Raw genomic sequence first — 17,199 nt, 5'->3', positions numbered from 1 at the left:
CGGCCAAGCGTGTCTGCGCCGCCTCTCCTCGCCGTGCGATCTCCTCCGCCTCCAGCGTCCAGGGCCCCAGCCGACCCGCGTCCTCCGGGTCAGGGGGCATGGCCATGGCTTCTGGCTCGGCCCCTGCCTGGTCTTCGCCCTCTGGCACTGCGGCCTCCCCGTCGTCCTCCCCGCTGTCTTCCTCCTCCCCGCCCGCCATGTCCGGCCACCCATCCCTTCGACCCGCGGGCGCGCTCTGCTTCTTGGAGCACTCGCCTGAGATCATTGTAGCCGAGGCTGCCTTGGAGCGCGCGCTGGTGGTGACCGTGGCTGGGAACAGGTCCGGCGTCGGCCGTTTCGATGTCGCTGCCGCCCTCCGGGACCGCTTCGGCCTCTCCGACGATGAGTTCTCCGTTCATCTGCGGCCGGACGGTGAGTTCTTGGTGTGCTCCGTTGACCCGGTGGCTCGTGCCCGTGTCGCGGAGCGTCCCGTCCGCACCCGCCGTTTTCGTCTGCTCTCTCAGTCTTGGGGCCGCTCCGCCGGCGCCGAACCGCTCTCCCTTCGCCTCCGTGTCAACATTGAGATCCGGGGCATCCCCGAGCATGGCTGGCACAGGGCCACGGCGGAGCAGTTGCTTTCCCCGTTCTGCTACATCGACCATCTCGCACCTGAGACCCGCAACGGCACCGACATGGCTGTCTTCCGCCTCTCGGCCTGGACACCCAACCCTGATGCCATCCCCCGCACCTCGGAGCTGTTTCTTCCCGGGCCTGACGCGGTTTGGCCTGATGCTGACCCCGACGGCGCGGAGCGCTTCGCTATGCATCTCCTTCGGTGGCCGGTGCGCATTCATGTTCGCCGCTCGGAGGACTTCCGACTTCCCCCGCCGCCACCACCGGCGGACCCCAGCTCGGGCGTCGGCCCTGACAGCTTGCCTCCTTGCCCTCCGGCCTGGCCCTCCCGCCATAGCTTCCCACCGCGCTCTTCCGGTGGTCATGGTGCTAGCTCCAGCGGTACCGGAGCCCCGGCCGGTGGTCGCCGGCGTTCGCGCGCTCCGCCCCCTTTTCATGGCTGGCAGGGCGTTCTTAGGCCCTACCCCACCGTCGCCCCCCTGCCAGGCGGGCCCCGTCTCGACACGCTTGCGTCCCGTGGGGCCTCTGCAAAGGCAAAGCCTCTCTGCTCTGCCGCAGGATAAGGTGACCGCTGTGGTCAGCATGTCCTCTCCAGCGACCGGTCCACTCCAACGACCGCATTCAAACCCACATGATCGCTAGCTAGCGCTTCGTGGGGGCGGCTCTCCTCCCCTTTCGCCCGTTGGCTCGCCCCGAGGGAGCGGCTCCCCTCCCCTGTCGCCAGCTGGTTCGCATGGCTGTGCTTCCCCGCCCACCCCACGATCCCTTCCTAGCCCAGTCATTGGCTGTGGAAAAGATTCCTGTGCCTCGGGATCTGGTGGCTCTGGCCCACGGTCTCCATGCATAGGCGATCGTCTCGCGTCACCGCCAGGATCCGATGCCGCCTTTGCCGTGGTTGGCCGCGCGTCCCATCCCGGTCCCGCGCCCTCTCCCGCTCGCCCGACCAGCTCTGCGGAGCCTGACCCCGCTTCGCCCGCCGCTTTGTCGCCTGCCGCGGTGAGAGATGAGCCGCCGCGTGGCCCCTCCACCACGGGCACCCCGCCTTCACCGCTGCGTTCACCCGCAGTGGGCCCCTCCGTGCATGCCCCGGATCTCGAGACCATGCAATGACCCGCGCTACGTGCGCTCCTGGACTCGGTTGCGCGGCCTATTGATCCGGTCTTGCCCTAGCCCAGGCCAGCGCCGAGGCGCAAGCGCAACGCGATTCCCCCCAACTTCACCCCCAGGAGAAGCTCTCGTATTGCAAAGGCAGATTGTGGCCTAGATTCCGAGATGAAGGCCAAGAAAGTGCTTTTGCGGAGGCTCGGGCTCCTTGAGGAAGGTGGTTCGCTCGATGACTCCACCCTAGCCAAGTACACCCAGCTATTCGCACGGCCGTTAGCCGAAGATGTGGTGCAAGCCTTTGCAGACTACTACGGATGGCAGATCCCCCGCGGCGTCACGGAGCTCCTTGACCGTGCGCCCGTGATGCCAGTCATGGTTCCCTCCTAGGGTGGTGTTCTCCCCCCTTCCCCCCCAACATTTCCATGGATTGTAATCTCAAAGTTGTTTTCTGGAATGTGCGTGGCTTAAACTCCAAAGCCAGGCGCACGACAGTCCGTTCCATGATTCTTTCAGCGCCCCCCTCGATTGTGTGTCTTAGCGAGACCAAGCTTGCGGTGGTCTCTGCTCCCGTTGTCACCGAGACTCTTGGGACTTTGTTTGAGGACTTCTTTTTCCTACCTGCTAGTGGCACGCATGGAGGTATTCTCATTGCTTGGCAGCGCTCCGTGATCACGCTTTCGAGACCGGAGGTTGGTGCCTACCATGTGTCGACCCTTGTCACACCCCTCGCCCTGGGACAGCAGCACTGGTAGATTACGACCGTGTACGGCCCCCAGGAGGACGATGCGAAGGTGGCCTTTCTTGCCGAGCTCCATGACTTCCATCTCACTTGTGCGGGACCCTGGATTGTGGGGGGTGACTTCAACATGATCCTGTCCTCTGCCAACAAGAACAATGGGCGATTGCACCATCGTTCTATGAATCGTCTTTGCCGTTTCGTCGCTGACATGGAACTGCGTGACATTTACCTTCATGGTCGTCGCTACACCTGGTCTAACGAGAAAGACAACCCCACTCTCGTGCGGAATGACAGAGTTCTCTGCACTCCTAGCTGGGAGGACTTCCAGCCGCACTACCTTCTTTGTTGCCTTGCTTCGGCGGCTTCTGACCACGCCCCTCTCCTGCTTGACTGCTCCCGGCACCCTGGCAGCCCCAAGCGTTTCCACTTCGAGCGATTTTGGGTTCACCTCGAAGGCTTTCAGGACACGGTGCACCACGCCTGGAACTGTGAGCCTCCAGATCCGGACCCTTTTAGGAGGATCTACCAGCGCCTCAAGCTCGCAGCCCGCCGACTCCAAAGTTCGAGTGCACGCTGCATCGGCAACGTCTCTCTTCAACTGCTCATCGTCCGTGAACTGATTGCTCGCCTCGACGCGGCGCAGGACTCGCACCCCCTATCTCCTTCGGAGGCATGGCTATGCCGGAACCTTAAGCTCAAGTACCTGGGTCTGGCTTCTCTCGAAAGATCAATTGCCCACCAGCGTGTGTGCCTGTCTTGGCTCCGGGAAGGCGACACCAACTCCACCTTCCTTAAGATCCACGCCTCCCAACGTAAGCAGAAGAACCGCATCCTACAGTTGGATGTCGATGGCTCGCTGATTTCCGACGAGGCTGGGATGGCCGAGGCTGCGTTCGAGTATTTTGCTGGCATTCTTGGTTCCTCGGACGAGCGCAACATCACCCTCGCCCTCGACGCTTTTGATGATCACTCCTTTGATCTATCTGATTTGGAGCTTCCTTTCTCTGAGGCCGAGATTTGGGAGGCCATTAAATCCCTCCCTTCAGGCAAGGCCCCGGGCCCGGACGGCTTCACATCTGAGTTCTTGCGCGCCTGCTGGGACACTGTTAAGCATGACATCTGTGACGCTTTTGACAAGCTTTATCACCTCAACAGCCTGGGTTTTCAGAAGCTTAACGAAGCGCTTGTCACCCTCCTCCCGAAGAAGCCCGACGCCGCCACCCTTGCGGACTACAGACCTATCAGCCTAATTCATCTCCTGGCCAAGCTTTTCACCAAGGTGTTGTCCCTGCGGCTTGCTCCACGTCTTGGGGGAATGGTGTCGGCCAACCAGAGTGCGTTCATTGTAGGTCGTTGCATTCACGACAATTTCATCCTGGTTCAACAGACTGCCCGCTAGTTACACAACATGAGAGCTCCCCGCATTCTCCTCAAGCTCGACATTGCGCGCGCCTTCGACTCCGTCTCATGGCCTTTTCCCCTACAACTTCTTGGGAATCTTGGCTTTGGCCCAAGGTGGCGCGAGTGGATCTCCATTCTGCTCTCCACGGCGAAAACACGTGTGCTTATCAATGGCCACCCAGGCCCCCCCATCTGCCACGAGAAGGGTCTCCGGCAGGGCGACCCCGTCTCTCCCATGCTCTTCACGCTAGTCATTGACGCGCTCAATTCCCTCCTCCAGCATGCCGTCAGGACGGGTGTGCTGCGCCGCCTCACCCAGCGTCGGATGGCCTCGAGTATACCCTTGTATGATGACGACGTGGTTATCTTCTGCCACCTGGACCCCCGCGAGCTTCAGGTCATCCGTGAGCTGCTCCATGTCTTCGGCACCGCGACTGGGCTGCACACCAACTTCCGGAAATGCTCCACCACACCGATCCATTGCACGGCCGAGCAGACCGCGCTTGTCGAGGGCTCGGTTGCCTGCCCGATTGCGCCCTTCCCCATCACATACCTCGGCATCCCGCTCTCGACCCGCAAGATCTCCGCAGCGGCCCTTATGCCACTGGTGGAGCGGATGGCGCGCAAGCTGCCGACTTGGAGAGCGTCCCTCCTATCGCGAGGCGAGCGTCTCGCCCTGGTACGCCATGTTCTTGCCGCCATGCCCGTCCACCTGCTCATGGCCATGGCGCTCCGACCCGCTATCCTCAAGAAGATCAACAGGATCATGCGCGACTTTCTCTGGCATGGCAAGGCCGATGCCTCCGGTGGAGGCTGCCTAGTTAGTTGGCAAAAAGTGTGCTGCCCCCTAGAGTTGGGTGGACTCAGCATCAGGGACCTGCAGCGCACCGGCGCGGCGCTTCGCGCTAGGTGGCTCTGGCTTCAGGCCACTGATCAGTCCCGCCCCTGGCAACACCTTCATTTGCCCTCTGATCCCGAGGCCCAGGCGATCTTTGATGCTTCTTCTTACTGGATTCTTGGCGATGGGACCTCCTGCTTGTTCTGGAGAGACCGTTGGATCTCGGGTCGCTCCGTCAGCGAGCTCGCGCTGGCTGTCCTTGCCCTCGTCCCCAAGCGCCGGAGGCACTCCACGACCGTTGCGCAGGGCATCAACAACCGGGCCTGGGTGGGAGATATTCAGGGTGCCTTGGGGCCGGCTGCGATGGTTCAATACGTCGAGCTTTGGCGCGCCCTGCAGCCCGTTGCCCTAACACTCGACCCCGATGTGTTACGTTGGAAGTGGACCGACTCAGGCATCTACACTGCGAATTCCTGCTACCGAGCCATGTTCATTGGCTCCATCATCGCGCCCAATTGGAAACTCATCTGGCGTACGTGGGCCCCGCTGCGGATCCGTGTCTTTGCATGGCTCGCCAGCCAAGATCATTGCTGGTCCGCCGCCCGCCTCGCGCGGCACGGCTTGCCGCATGACGACCGCTGCATCTTCTGCGACCAAGTGCTGGAAACCCTCGATCACCTTCTTGTGCAATGCCCATTCTCCCGTATCATCTGGCATGACATCTTCGCCTGGTGCCGGCTGCCTATCCCCCCTCCAGGCACCGATGACTGCTTCCTTACATGGTGGTCTGATTCTACCAGGCGGGTTCCTGCGGCCTTGCGGAAAGGTCTCGCCTCCCTCGCCCTCCTCACTGCATGGTCCATCTGGCGCCACCGGAATGCATGCATCTTCGACCACGTGCAACCCTCCTCTACGCTTCTTCTACAGATCATCAAGGATGACGCCCGGGCATGGGCTTCCGCCGGGGCGAAGGACATTGCAAACTTTATGCCTCCCTGAAGTGTAGATAGCTAGAATGGGGCCGAGCATCCCCATCTATTCTGCTCATGTACCACTTTTCCACGCTAGCTTTGTGTACGTGGTAAAGTGATACCCGTGTAATCCCGACACTCTTGCTCTCTACCTATCAATGGAATGATACGCATCTTGCGTATTCGCGAAAAAGCCTTGTAGCCGAGCTTACTTTTTTCACCCGCCTTTATTGAAACACTTTGAATGTTTTCTCAAAAAATCAGGAATTTTCAGAAAAATGTTACTGTAGCAAACTGTAAAAAAAATCATGAATATGAATATTATATTAAAAATCTAAAAAATACGGCCAAAAAATCATGGATAAAAAATGTTTGTTAAATTATTCACGAATATGAAAAAAATCGCTAATTTTAAAATATTCACAAATTAGGATAAGTTCATGAATTTGAATTAGGCTATTGAAATTTTAAAAATATTCATAAATTCAAAAAATATCATAAATAAAAACTCAAATAAGAAATGAGAACATGAAAATAAAGAAATAAAACTGATAGTGGAAAAAACTAAAGAAAGAAAACATATAGAGAAAAAAGGTAAAGAAAGAAATAGAATGAAACCTACGTAGGAAAACTCTGAGGCGATTGCGAGGCGTTTTTTCTTCCAGCGCTAGGGTTAGGGTTTTGCCGGTGGGGGTGTCTTTGTCTCCGATAGTGGCTGGGGGGCAACGACGCTCTCCTCGTCACGGGTCGGCAGTGATGTGATCTACTAGCAGAGGGGCTGATGACGGAGAAGATGGATGGGAAGACCGCAATGACTCCGAGAACAAAGGGGGTCCCGGTGGCGTCCTCGGCGGCTACGCCGTCGCCGAGGAAACCGGGTGGATCAGCAAGCAGGGGCTCTTCCAAGTCCCATGCGGAGTGCAAGACACCAAATCGGGCTACGAGTCTGTCTGCAAGGATGGGAAGTATGGTACTGATGGACAAGGAGTTAGAGGGTCTGGTCTTTGAGGCCTCAGAACAGGTGCTTCCGCGAATGGCGAGATGGGTGGTGGTGGGAAAATCTTGCTCATCTAGACCCCTCAACAAGACAGTCATGGAAAGAACGATGCAAAGGGCGTGGGCGCTGCACAAGGAAGCGAGGTTCAGAGATCTTGGCAATAATGTGTTCGAGGTGCACTTCGGTTGTGAGGGGCATTGGAAACATGCTCTCTATAATGGGTCGTGGCAATACGATTTTAGTGTCCTAATTTTGAAAGATTATGAAGGAGAAACTGTTGGGGAACGTAGCATTTCAAAAAAAAAATCCTACGATCACGCAAGATCTATCTAGGAGATGCATAGCAATGAGAGGGGAGAGTGTGTCCATGTACCCTCGTAGACCAAAAGCGGAAGCGTTTAGTAACGCGGTTGATGTAGTCGAACGTCTTTACGATCCAACCGATCCAAGCACCGAACGTACGGCACCTCCGTGTTATGCACACGTTCAGCACGATGACGTCCCTCGAGCTCTTGATCCAGTTGAGGACGAGGGAGAGTTCCATCAACACGATGGCGTGGCGACGGTGATGACGAAGTTATCGGCGCAGGGCTTCGCCTAAGCACTACGACGATATGACCGAGGTGGTAAACTGTGGAGGGGGCACCACACACGGCTACGAGATGTCTCTTGTGCCTTTGGGGTGCCCCCGGTCTCTATATATAAAGGGGGAGGAGGAGGTGGCCGGCCTAAGGGGGCCCGCCAAAAGGGGGGAGTCCTACTTGAACTCCTAGTCCAAGTAGGATTCGGCCCCCTCTCCTTCCTTCCACTAGAGAGGGAAAAGGGGAAGGGAGAGAGGGGGAGAAGGAAAGAGAGGGGCCGGCCCCCTCCCCTAGTCCAATTCGGTTTGGGCAAGGGGGGCGCGCCCCTCTCACGTGGCCTTTCTCCTCTCCTCCAATAAGGCCCAATAGGCGCAATACTTCTCCCAGGGGGTTCCGGTAACCTCCCAATACTCCGGAAAAATGCCCGAACCACTCGGAACCATTCCGATGTCCGAATGCAATCTTCCAATATATGAATCTTTACCTCTCGACCATTTCGAGACTCCTCGTCATGTCCGTGATCTTATCCGGGACTCCGAACAAACTTCGGTCATCAAATCACATAACTCATAATACAAATCGTCATCGAACGTTAAGCGTGCGGACCCTACGGGTTTGAGAACTATGTAGACATGACCAAGACACATCTCTGGTCAATAACCAATAGCGGAACCTGGATGCTCATATTGGCTCCTACATATTCTATGAAGATCTTTATCGGTCAAACCGCATAACAACATACGTCATTCCCTTTGTCATCGGTATGTTACTTGCCCGAGATTCAATCATCGGTATCATCATACCTAGTTCAATCTCGTTACCGGCAAGTCTCTTTACTCGTAACGTAATGCATCGTCCCATAACTAACTCATTAGTCACATTGCTTGCAAGGCTCATAGTGATGTGCATTACCGAGAGGGCCCAGAGATACCTCTTTGATACTTGGAGTGACAAATCCTAATCTTGATCTATGCTAACTCAACAAACACCATCGGAGACACCTATAGAGGATCTTTATAATCAGCCAGTTACATTGTGACGTTTGATAGCACACAAGGTGTTTCTCCGGTATTCGGGAGTTGCATAATCTCATAGTCAGAGGAACATGTATAAGTCATGAAGAAAGCAATAGCAATAAAACTAAACGGTTATTATGCTAAGCTAACGGATGGGTCTTGTCCATCACATCATTCTCTAATGATGTGATCCTGTTCATCAAATGACAACACATGTCTATGGTCAGGAAACTTAACCATCTTTGATTAACGAGCTAGTTAAGTAGAGGCATACTAGGGACACTCTGTTTGTCTATGTATTCACACATGTATCAAGTTTCCGGTTAATACAATTCTAGCATGAATAATAAACATTTATCATGATATAAAAAATATAAATAACAACTTTATTATTGCCTCTAGGGCATATTCCCTTCGGTCTCCCACTTGCACTAGAGTCAATAATCTAGTTCACATCGCCATGTGATTTAACACCAATAGTTCACATCACCATGTGACCAACACCCGAAGGGTTTACTAGAGTCAATAATCTAGTTCACGTCGCCATGTGATTAACACCCAAAGAGTACTAAGGTGTGATCATGTTTTGCTTGTGAGAGAAGTTTAGTCATCTGGTCTGCCACATTCAGATCTGTATGTATTTTGCAACTTTCTGTGTCTACAATGCTCTGCATGGAGCTACTCTAGATAATTGCTCCCACTTTTAATATGTATCCAGATTGAGACTCAGAGTCATCCAGATCAGTGTTAAAGCTTGCATCGATGTAACTCTTTATGACGAACTCTTTATCACCTACATAACCGAGAAATATTTCCTTAGTCTTCTAAGGATAAATTTGACCGTTGTCCAGTGATCCACTCTTGGATCAATACCGCACCCCCTTGCCAAACTCATGGCAAGGTACACAATAGGTTTGGTACACAACATAACATACTTTATAGAACCTATGGCTAAGGCATAGGGAATGACTTTCATTCTCTTTCTATTTTCTGCCATGGTCGTGTTTTGAGTCTTACTCAACTTTACACCTTGCAATACAGGCAAGAACTCCTTCTTTGACTGTTCCATTTTGAACTACTTCAAAATCTTGTCAAGGTATGTACTCATTGAAAAATCTTATCAAGCATCTTGATCTATCTTTATATATCTTGATGCCCAATATGTAAGCAGCTTCACAGAGGTCTTTCTTTGGAAAACTCCTTTCAAACACTCCTTTATGCTTTCCAGAAAATTATACATCATTTCCGATCAACAATATGTCATTCACATATACTTATCAGAAAGGCTGTAGTGCTCCAACTCACTTTCTTGTAAATACAGGCTTCACCGCAAGTCTGTATAAAACTATATGCTTTGATCAACTCATCAAAGCGTATATTCCAACTCCTAGATGCTTGCACCATTCCATAGATGGATCGCTGGAGCTTGCACACTTTGTTGGCACCTTTAGGATTGAGAAAACCTTCTGGTTGCATCATATACAACTCTTCTTTAATACATCCCTTAAGGAATACAATTTTGACATCCATTTGCCAGATTTCATAAAATGCGGCAATTACTAACATGATTCAGACAGACTTTAAGCATTGATAGGAGTGAGAAAATCTCATCATAGTCAACACTTGAACTTGTCGAAAACCTTTTGCGACAATTCGAGCTTTGTAGATAGTAACACTACTATCAGTGTTCGTCTTCCTCTTGAAGATCCATTTATTCTCAATGGCTCGCCGATCATCGGGCAAGTCAATCAAAGTCCATACTTTGTTCTCATACATGGATCCCATCTTAGATTTCATGGCCTCAAGCAATTTCGCGGAATCTGGGCTCATCATCGCTTCCTCATATCTCGTAAGTTCGTCATGGTCTAGTAACATGACTTTCAGAATAGGATTGTCGTACCACTCTGGTGCGGATCATACTCCGGTTGACTTACGAGGTTTGGTAGTAACTTGATCTGAAGTTTCATGATCATCATCAATAGCTTCCTCACTAATTGGTGTAGGAATCACCGAAACTGATTTCTGTGATGAACTACTTTCCAATTCGGGAGAAGGTACAATTACCTCATCAACTTCTACTTTCCTCCCACTCACTTCTTTCGAGAGAAACTCCTTCTCTAGAAAGGATCCATTTTTAGCAACAAATATCTTGCCTTCAGATCTGTGATAGAAGGTGTAACCAACTATTTCTTTTGGGTATCCTATGAAGACACACTTTTCCGATTTGGGTTCGAGCTTATCAGTTTTGAAACTTTTTCATGTAAGTATCGCAACCCCAAACTTTAAGAAACGACAGCTTCGGTTTCTTGCCAAACCATAGTTCATACGGTGTCGTCTCAACGGATTTAGATGGTGCCCTATTTAACGTGAATGTAGCTGTCTCTAATGCATAACCCCCAAAACGATAGCGGTAAATCGGTAAGAGACATCATAGATCGCACTATATCTAATAAAGTACGGTTACGACGTTCGGACACACCATTACACTGTGGTGTTCCAGGTGGCGTGAGTTGTTAAACTATTCCACATTGTTTTAAATGAAGGCCAAAACTCATAACTCAAATATTCGCCTCTGTAATGAGATCATGACTTTATTTTCTTGTTACGATGATTCTCCACTTCACTCTGAAATTCTTTGAACTTTTCAAAATGATTTAGACTTGTGTTTCATTAAGTAGATATACCTATATCTTCTCAAATCAACTGTGAAGGTTAGAAAATAACTATACCCGCCACGAGCCTCAACACTCATTGGACCGCATACATCGGTATGTATTGTTAAGGAACGTAGTATTTCAAAAAAAATCCTACGATCACGCAAGATCTATGGAGGAGAAGCATAGCAATGAGCGGGGAGAGTGTGTCCACGTACCCTCGTAGACCGAAAGCGGAAGCGCTTAGTAACGCGGTTGATGTAGCCGAACGTCTTAGCAATCCAACCGATCCAAGTACCGAACACACGTCACCTATGTGATCTGCACACGTTCAGCTCGGTGACGTACCTCGAACTCTTTATCCAGTTGAGGCCGAGGGAGAGTTTCATCAGCATGATGGTGTTGTGACGGTGATGATGAAGTTGTCGATGCAGGGCTTCACCTAAGCACTACACAATATGGCCGAGGTGGAAAATTGTGAAGGGGTGCACCACACACGTCTAAGACAAATCTTGGAGTGCCTTTGGGGTGCCCCCCTGCCCATGTATATAAAGGAGGGGAAAGAGGAGGCTGGCCTAGGAGGGGCGTGCCTATAGGGGGGGGTCCAACTAGGATTCCCAATCCTAGTTGGAGTCCCCTTCCTTTTCCAAGAGGGGAGAGAGGGAAGAAGTAGCAGAGGGAGAAGGAAAGAGAGAGGGGGGCGCCGCCCCCTCCCTAGTCCAATTCAGACTTGCCAAGGGGGGCACCCCTTGAGGCCCTTATCTCCTTTCCCGTATGGCCCATCAAGGCTCACTACTTCCCCCGGCGAATTCTCGTAACTCCCCGGTACTTCGAAGAATACCCGAATCACTTGGAACCTTTCCGATGTCCGAATATAGCCTTCCAATATATCGGTCTTTACGTCTCGACCATTTTGAGACTCCTCATCATGTCCGTGATCTCATCTGGGACTCCGAACAACCTTCAGTACATCAAATCACATAACTCATAATACAAATCGTCATCGAACGTTAAGCGTGCAGACCCTACGGGTTCGAGAACTATGTAGACATGACCGAGACACTTCTCCGGTCAATAACCAGCAGCGAAACCTGGATGCTCATATTGGTTCCTACATATTCTACGAAGATCTTTATTGGTCAAACCACAAAACAACATATGTTCTTCCCTTCGTCATCGGTATGTTACTTGCCCGAGATTCGATCGTCGGTATCACCATACCTAGTTCAATCTCGTTACCAGCAAGTCTCTTTACTCGTTTCGTAATGCATCATCCCGCAACTAACTCATTAGTCACATTGCTTGCAAGGCTCATGGTGATGTGCATTACCGAGAGGGCCGAGAGATACCTCTCCTATACACGGAGTGGCAAATCCTAATCTTGATCTATGCCAAGTCAACAAACACCATCGAAGACACCTGTAGAGCATCTTTATAATCACCCAGTTGCGTTGTGACGTTTGATAGCAGACAAGGTGTTCCTCCGGTATTCAAGAGTTGCATAATCTCATAATCAGAGGAACATGTACAAGTCATGATGAAAGCAATAGCAATAAAACTAAATGATCATTTATGCTAAGCTAACAGATGGGTCTTGTCCATCACATCATTCTGTAATGATGTGATCTTGTTCATCAACTGACAACACATGTCTATGGTCAGGAAACTTAACCATCTTTGATTAATGAGCTAGTCAAGTAGAGGCATACTAAGGACACACTGTTTGTCTATGTATTCACACATGTACTAAGTTTCCGGTTAATACAATTCTAGCATGAATAATTAACATTTATCATGACACAAGGAAATATAAATAACAACTTTATTATTGCCTCTAGGGCACATTTCCTTTAGTCCCCCACTTGCACTAGAGTCAATAATCTAGTTCACATCGTCAGGTGATTTCACACCAATAGTTCACACCTTTATGTGATTAGTTCACATCTCCATGTGACTAATACCCAAAGGGTTTACTAGAGCCAATAATCTTGCTCACATCGCTATGTGATTAACTGTGACGCCACGAGACCGACACTCCAGCCGGCTTTCATGTTTTTTGTTGTTGTCATGTGTTTCGATTGCTTTGTTGAATTCATCATGGCATCTCTTGCATTGCATCATGTCATCATGCACCCCCTTTTTAAAACTCAACTAAATAAATTGCATGGATCTTCGATCCATTTAAATCGAGGGAAATGCACATGGTGATTTCTCTTTACAACATATAAAAGTCTCCTAATATTATTAGGGAGCTATAATAAATATTCTAACACACTTGCAAAATAATTTCATGTTTTTATACTTCAAGTTTGGTCCCCAAACTTTGCCCATAATTTCTTTCACCGCTTTCCCGTTCTCCACAAAATTCCGAACATTTTGGGACTCTCCAAAAATGTTTTCCTAATTCAAACTTATTTGATTCACATTCAAATGTGTTCGAATGCAATCCTTCCAAACGGTGCCAAATGTATTTTTCTTGGATCAAGCTCCTTTTTATGAGTCTAAGAAAATTGGCGCCCTGCTCCAATTCTTCTCCTATCTCTCTCTACATTTCTTATTTCTAGGTTTATTTGTTAAATCGGGAAATAATGAAGTAAATAAGAAGAGGGAGAGAGAGCCTAGCCTTGCCACTTGGGCCTCCTGCGGACCATTTGGCCCAAGGCTTCCCGCAGCCCAACCTGCGATAACCCTAGGCGCCCGAGCCACCTCTTCCGATCCCCTCTCCTCTGCGGACCATTTGGCCCCTAAACTCAGGAGAACCTATGCTCGACCCCTCCTCTCGGCCGTACCCCTTTCTCCCTCTCGATCTCTCCCTCACTCGCTACCTCTCCTCTCCCTCTCTCTGGCACCCGCGCCCGCATCCATATCCACCGCCACAGCTCCCGGTTCCTGCATCGCCGGCTCCCCGCGCTAGTTCCTCCCGTAGCTCCTCTCCTCCCGCTTCTCCTTGCCGCACCTCCCTCTGCTGCCCTCGTGCGCGCCCCTGCTGGCTCCTCTCCTTGCGTCCCGAGCTCGCAGACCCTGAGCGCCCCTACGGGCAAGTTCACCGAAGAGCCACCCGACCGCTGCTCCCCTGCCTCGTCCCCGAGCTCAGAGCTTGCCGTGGCTTACTCCTCCTTTGTTGTCCTCTCACCGGTGAGAAGCACCAGTAGGTCGTCCTCGCCACCGCTGCGTCCAGGAGATGCTCGTCCGCCTCTGCTCCGCACCGGCCTCCTCTGCTTCGCGCCTCCCGAGCAGCGTCTAGGAGCCCGAGCTCCATCTCCTACGCCGCATCCCAGCGAGAGGAGCTCACTGCTCGAGCGTGCACGAAGAACCATGGCGCCCTCCCGAGCACCTCCCGTGCGTGCCCCCACTCGTCCTTGTCGGCCATCCGCGAGAATTTTTGGCATGGCCATGACCGAGAACCCCGAGCATTTTGTTGCCTCTATGCACCTTCGTTCCTAAAGTTTTGGACCGTCAAGACTTGCTGCCGAGACATGAACCCCCACAAGACGTTTCAAGGATCGCCAAGTACCTCGACCCAACGGTCCCGAATATATATGGACGTGTACGACTACCGTTGCCCGAAGCACCGTGGGTCACAAGCACCGCGAACGACTACCGCCGCCGAAGTCCGTGAGTACAACTACTTCCACAACGCGTCGTGTACGACTACCATCGCTTGGGTTTGACAAGACGCCGAGTACCACTACGTTTGCCATGTACAACTACACCAAGTCTGGACCGACAAGTGCCTTGAGAACGCCTGTACCTCTTCCGTCGCCGAGGACCGAAAGTACCACTACGTCCCATCGAACTCGTCCGCCTCGAAACGCTCGCTTCCAAGGTATAACCGCCGAGAACGACCGTCCGAGAACGAATGCATGTTGTTTGAGATGCACCCATGTTCGCCTCGAGTCCGAATTGACGGTGCACGTTGCCCCTCTTTTTCCTTGTCACCAACATGTGGGAACCCGGTATCTGGGAGCACCCCACCATCCTTGCATGACACGCTCCCATCACTTTTCCTTTTGCACTGGTATCTCCCTGAGCTACCGGAACCGGAATGTTGTCGTGGCACCGTTTCGTTATCGTTGCCGTGGCACCCCTTTCGTTTCCGCCATGATGACAAATGCTTCATAATGCTCTTGTCAACTTTTAATAAAAATTGCATAAACTTGCACATGTTATCTGCATCATGATAATAACATCAAGAATGTTTAAATTGTTGTTTGCTTTAATTTGCTAAATGCATATGGGGTTTTACTGGAATTGTTGTTGTTGTTTCCGGCCTCATTTAAAATGCCTAACTATGTTTTCTACTCATGTTTCACCTCTTGCAATGTTTAACAACATTTAATATTGTTGGCTACATAAACGAGAGTGAACTAAATAATTGATGTGGTGTTCTGTCAATATGCAACTCGTTGCATATTGAGCTCCACTTAACTTGTAGTATTTGTTGGTGCACTTTGCCATGCCATGCCTCATTAAACCGGACATGCATCATACTTGTTTGCGTATCGTGCCATGCTTATGTGATGATTGTTTACTATGTTGCTTGCTTCTTTCCGGGTTGCCTCTCTTGTTAGCTTCGGTTTCGTTCCAGAGTTATGAGGATCCGATTGGCTACGTCCATTTGTCTTCTTCATGGACTCGTTCTTCTTCCTTGCGGGATCTCAGGCAAGATGACCATACCCTCGAAATCACTTCTATCTTTGCTTGCTAGTTGCTCGCTCTATTGCTATGTCGCGATACCTACCACTTGCTATATCATGCCTCCCATATTGCCATGTCAAGCCTCTAACCCACCTTGCCCAGCAAACCGTTGTTTGGCTATGTTACCGCTTTGCTCAGCCCCTCTTATAGCGTTGCTAGTTGCAGGTGAAGATGAAGTTTGTTCCATGTTGGAACATGGATATGTTGGGATATCACAATATCTCTTATTTAATTAAGGCATCTATATACTTGGTAAAGGGTGGAAGGCTCGGCCTTATGCCTTGTGTTTTGTTCCACTCTTGCCGCCCTAGTTTCCGTCATACCGGTGTTATGTTCCTTGATTTTGCATTCCTTACGCGGTTGGGTTATAATGGGAACCCCTTGATAGTTCGCCTTGAATAAAACTCCTCCAGCAAGGCCCAACCTTGGTTTTACCATTTTCCACCTAAGCCTTTTCCCTTGGGTTCTGCAGACTCAAGGATCATCTTTATTTTAAACCCCCGGGCCAGTGCTCCTTTGAGTGTTGGTCCAAAACAGAGCCACTTGAAGTGCCACCTCGGGGAAACTTGAGGGTTGGTTTTAGTTGTACGTAGTGTTCATCCGGTGTGCCCTGAGAACGAGATATGTGCAGCTCCTATCGGGATTTGTCGGCACATCGGGCGGCTGTGCTAGTCTTGTTTTACCATTGTCGAAATGTCTTGTAACCGGGATTCCGAGTCTGATCGGGTCTTCCTGGGAGAAGGAATATCCTTTGTTGACCGTGAGAGCTTGTGATGGGCTAAGTTGGGACACCCCTGCAGGGTTTTGAACTTTTGAAAGCCGTGCCCGCGGTTATGGGTAGATGGGAATTTGTTAATGTTCGGTTGTAGAGAACTTGACACTTAACTTAATTAAAATGCATCAACCGCATGTGTAGCCGTGATGGTCTCTTTCCAGGCGGAGTCCGGGAAGTGAGCACGGTTTTGGTGTTATGTTTGAACGTAAGTAGTTTCAAGATCACTTCTTAATCACTTCTAGTTTCACGACTGTTGCTTTGCTTTTCTTCTCGCTCTCATTTGTGTATGTTAGCCACCATATATGCTAGTGCCTGCTGCAGCTCCACCTCACTACCTTTTCCTACCCATAAGCTTAAATAGTCTTGATCTCGCGGGTGTGAGATTGCTGAGTCCCCATGACTCATAGATTACTTCCAAAACTAGTTGCAGGTGCCGATGATAACTGTGCAGGTGACGCAACCGAGGTCAAGGAGGAGCTCGATGAAGATCTTGTTCGTTGTGTTGTTTCGTTTTCTAGTTGATCAGTAGTGGAGCCCAGTCGGGGCGATCGGGGATCTAGCATTAGGGATTGTCTTTCTTTATTTGGTTCCGTAGTCGGACCTTGATTGTATTCTGGATGATGTAAAGCTATATTTATGTATTGTCTGAAGTGGCGATTGTAAGCCAACTCTTTATCCCTTTCATATTCAGTACATGGGATGTGTAAAGATTATCCCTCTTGTGACATGCCTACTATGCGGTTATGCCTCTAAGTCATGCTCCGACACATGGGAGATATAGCCGCATCATGGGTGTTACATTAACACCCAAAG

This window comes from Triticum dicoccoides, chromosome 3A, assembly GCF_002162155.2.
Source record: "Triticum dicoccoides isolate Atlit2015 ecotype Zavitan chromosome 3A, WEW_v2.0, whole genome shotgun sequence".
In the NCBI taxonomy this organism is placed as follows: Eukaryota; Viridiplantae; Streptophyta; class Magnoliopsida; order Poales; family Poaceae; genus Triticum; species Triticum dicoccoides.
The sequence above is the reverse complement of the archived record's forward strand: the minus strand, read 5'-3'. Positions refer to the sequence as shown.